Below are 4,964 nucleotides of genomic sequence, written 5' to 3' on the forward strand. Positions count from 1 at the left end.
GTTATGGAGCAAGATGATCCTTAATGGTGTATGAGAGTAAGTAAATATCCATGTTTTTAATTTTGTAGTAAAATAGCCCAATCATCTCTTTAATATCACATATTACCAAATATGTCATTTAACAAATTACTATTTGATTCTAAATATTTTAATATTATGGTATATGTATATTAGATTTGTTTAATTAGTTTTTATTTTAAAGTTATTTTGATTTTTTTCGTTTTTTATGGGTTGTTGAATGATATACCATACCATAAAGTATATATATTAAGTTGAAAAATAATAAACTATTAAAACTTACAAAATTGTTACTCAAAAATGTATATACTATGCTAACAAAGTTATATACTACTATTAAAATGTATATAACATGATACAAAATTATATACTACCACTATGTATATAATAAAATAGAAACTAAATATCACGAAAAAAAATTATATACTATACCACAAAAAACATATACACTAATTGGAAAATAATATACCAACAACCTATAAAAAACTTAAAAAATCAATATAACTTTAAAATAAAAACTAATTTGTTGATGCCATTTTTCGTCAACAGTGAAAGAAGAGCACGTAAACAATTACTAGTAATGACCAATTAAAAAAAATAACAACACAAAACACGATTTTTACGTGGTTCAGCAGTTAAATCTGCCTAGTCCACGAGTCTCTGTTATTAAACTCAAGATTATCTCTGAAAATTCTTAAGCATGAATTCCTCAGAGTTTTCTCTCAAGGTTCAGAATTTCGGTCCTTTACAATGGTGCATGACCTCTCTATTTATAGAGAAGGTTGCAGAATACTATCCCACATATTTTGGGTAGTTACTCTTTTTGTGTAAATAAAATAAATGGCTTTAAAAGCCTATAATCAGATATAAAAGGAAACGTCCCCTGAAGACCAGGGGGCATATAACTAACCAAATAATATCCCACAACTTTAGGGGATTTACAGTTATAAATGAAGATTACGTCTTTTATGGACAACACTTATAGATATTCACGGTTTTTATCATATATCTCCAAGGCCTTAGCCTCCCAGGTTTCTCGTCAGCTTTCGAGCTAATGACATCTCCCGAGGTCACACGGCTTTCGAGATCGTATGTGCGTCGAGCTCGGAACCCCTGATCCGAGGTCATCCCTGAGGATAGATGCGTCTCCGGAGCTACCTTTCGAGATCGTGAACACTTCGAGGTCACCATATTCGAGGTCGTCTCAATCTTACAGGCTCGATATTTAGTCTTGGAGCATACTCTAAACCTTACGAGTCCATTCGTTTGTGAATCCAACTTTCGAGGTTACATTTAACATAGCTCGAAATCTGGGTATAACATCTTGCCCCCTCAAAAGTATTTGTTCGAATCCTAAGAGAAGGAAACTTTTGAACTACTTTCTTCGGGAACCGTACCGTCATACACTTTTGAAAATGGACACGCGTCAGCTGGGTATTGCTCATTTTTGGTACTTGAGTACCTTGGAAACCTACCCACGATCATCCGTCTGCCACCTTTTCAGCGCCATCTTGTCATTGATCCCCATCCGTTGGATCTAGCAAGGATTTCATTCAACGCCCCAGATTAATCCCCTTTTTCCATCTATATATATGAGACCCCACTCATCATCTTCTTTTTTATTTTCGTTCACCAGGAGCAAGAAAAGAGAGAAAAAACGAAACCAGAGACCTTCCTATAAAGCTTCTATCCCGTGCATGTTTTCTCAGCCAAAGAAACAAAGAAACCCTGGTTTGTTCGAGTCCGTGAGTTCTTATTTGCAACCTCTCCTTCATTCAACGATCTCTCTGCAATCGCCATTATTGTGTAAGTATGCAATCTTTGTTTTCCATTTTGTCAGTTTTTGTTCATGCTGTTCTAGCTGTGTCTTTGTATGTACTAGTTTACATTCTTAGCATAATACGATAGGAGATTTCTATCCGATAGGCTCTTATGATTTTTAGATTTCCAACACATAATTTACATCACTGGTTCATACCCAGTTTTGACGTTTGAGCAAGATTCCTGTTTCCTGGGTTTTAAAATTTTAAGAGACGTTTCTTGTACACCAAGATTTCGGGTAAAAAACTTTGGCTTTGGCTAATGCACGAAACCCAAGGCTGCCTTTTCTGGTTAACCGCCACTCTTTTTTCCCTTGATTTTTGGGATTTTCAAAAAATTATCCACTCTCCTTCCTTTCTCGTGGAACGCACGTCCTGACTCTTTAATAAGGGTCTTAATATATAGCTTGTTTTGTTCCTAAACCCCGAGCTCGTCTTTTCGAACTCGTAATTCTTGCATGCATGGCCCTCACCATTTTTTCTTTCTCGCTAGATGTCACAAAATCTGGAAAGACGGTGGGGGTCATTGCTGGAAATCCCTTATGAGCCAAAAACCCCGAGCTCAGAATCGATGTTCGCCCGGAATCAACGTCGGATAAGGGAGTACGAGCTTGCGCGCGAGCAGGAGGATATTCGAGCTCATTATCACCGTCAGATAGACGAGGTTATTGAGAAGAAGAGGAGAATTCTTTGGGAGGCCCTTTATCCGGAATCCAATTCAGGACCTAGGCCGATTCCCCTCGACCCTGCACTAAAGGTCACTGTCGCATACAATCCAGGAGAGCTTCAATTTTCACTAATGGGGGAACCTTCTTCCTCACAGCCGAGGAAAGAAATGTTCGAGGCCGAGCACTATTGGAGCTCGGTTACCTCGACTAGTCAGATAACTGACATCTTGGCCCTCCATGGCCTCAGCTTGTCAGGTTCTTTAAAGTGTCGAGCTCCGTCCGACCACGAACGAAGCTGCTTCGCCCCTGGGGGCCGCGACGCCAAGGTGAAATACGCGGCATGGAGCCAGGAACACATGAGGGCGGGAGCACTGTTGCCCTTGAAGTCTTTTTTCAAGGACTTCACAGATTTCGTTGGGTTGGCTCCGTTCCAACTTAACACCAATTCTTACAGGGTGATGTCTGCCCTGAGGTCGCTATACTATGAGCTGACGTGGGAAGGACCTTCGCCTCAAGAGATTTTATATCTCTTTTGTCTGAAAAGCAACCCCTCCGGAGCTCGGGGAGGAGATGGCTTTTATTATCTTTCGAGCTATCCCAAAGAGAAGAAGGTCTTTGAAGATCTTCCCAATCATCCGCCTGATTTCAAAAGGGCCTTCTTCTGGACAGACGGTCTGTCCCCGTCTTGACACTACTCGTTCAGGCAGATTCGTAAGTATTCTCGTTATTTTTGTTTCTGTGCTCGGGACTTTAGCTCTTAGATCCGTACTTAGTTGAAATATGTTTTGTCTTTCAGCCAATTTTCAGCGTCCCACTCCTGACGAGACAATGAAGGGGCACAGAGAGACCCTGCTCCAACTCCCCCATGGCAGGAGGTCTCTCTTATACCTTTTACACGAGGACAGGATCCAAAAATGCGGACTTTTGGGGGAGGGCCAGTCCACCTCTGACTGGTCCAATAAAAAGTATGAACACTGGGAGCAGGTGCCTTTGCCCACAGGCGCCCTCCCTCCGAGGAGAGAAGCGAGGCCGCCACTTCCAGTTCGCATAAGGAGTCTGCTGTCAGGGAATGAGGCTAATGATGAAGCCTCGAGCTCAAATTCAGATGAAGGTAAAGCCCTCCCTACCTCGAGAATGCGATCCCCCACCTTACTAAAACATAAGCCCAATAGGTTAGTCTCATGCCCACAGGATAGATACCACTTCTACATATGGAGTTGGGTAGACGACTATGTCCATAGGTTTGATAGTGGGCTCGGGAAGTACGACACCATGTATACTACAGACGAGGTGTGGAACGGGATAGCTGTTCAGTATGGGACCAACGATTATAGGGACCTTTCGAGGTTATCACCCACATATAGGGAAGGCACTCCCCCCGCCTCCTCTGAAGACGGGGGAATTTCATGGTCCCCAAGCTTGAGCTCGGGGGAGAGTTCCAGTTAGGTTTCCTCTATCATCACTTTATATGTCTGTGTGATATTGAAACGACTTATATGCTTTTCTCTTTTACTGACTCACACTGTGTTGTGACTTGTTCAGGCAAGATGGATTCCGGCCTTGACAACATCATCGAAAGTTGTGGCGCCAAGAGGAGCAAGCGTCCCAGAACGGGGTCGCTGAAGACTGACCAGCCGGGCAAGGGCCCCAAGAGGTCCAAGAAAACCCCTCCTCCTGATCCGCCGGTTTCGAGCTCCATCGCTGCGGCGACTTCCCAGGCCGGCGCTTCCACAGCGGCGCCGTCCTCGCAGGTCATCGCCTCTGCAGTGGCGCCGACTTCGCTGGTCGGTCCCTCCATTATGGTTGAGCCCCAACCTCCTGTGGTGGTTCAGTCATCCTTTGGTCCACCTTCTAGAAAGCCTTCTGCTTCTCGAGCTCAGAAGCTATCAGTTTCCACCCACATGGATGCATATGTGGTCGACAATGCCGCGGGGTCCCATGGGTCTACGCTGGTCTCAGATGTCATGTCCCGGATCGGCCAGAGCTTTGGCAGTCTCGAAGCTCCCCAATGGCAATGCTTGAACGATACCCAAGACTGCAATGTCCTCTATGAGAAGAGTATCGAGCTCGCTGCCGCGGTAAGTGTCCTTCTGCAGTCCTACTTCTTGGTTATAATCACACTGACCTGGTGTTAATGATGATTTTTTTCCTTTTTCAGTCCCTTGCCTTTACTGCCCAGCTCAATTATAAATTGAACAACGAGATCCACTCGAGCAAGTCTCATGCTCAGGAGGCGAAGGATCTCCACCTCAAAGCGAGCGATGATCTGAAGGCAGCAAATGCAAGGCTTGAGGCAGGAGCAAAGGAACGTGAAGGCATGGCCACCAAGCTCGGGAAGCTGAAAGCTAAGCTCGAGGAGCTTAAGAAGGAGATCACCCAGCTCCAGGAGACCAACAAGAAGCTTGAAGAGGAAAAGGCTGCCACCTTTGATATCATGGAGGATGAAAAAGCTCGTCTC

The sequence above is a fragment of the Humulus lupulus genome, chromosome 3 (assembly GCF_963169125.1).
Source record: "Humulus lupulus chromosome 3, drHumLupu1.1, whole genome shotgun sequence".
NCBI lineage: Eukaryota > Viridiplantae > Streptophyta > Magnoliopsida > Rosales > Cannabaceae > Humulus > Humulus lupulus.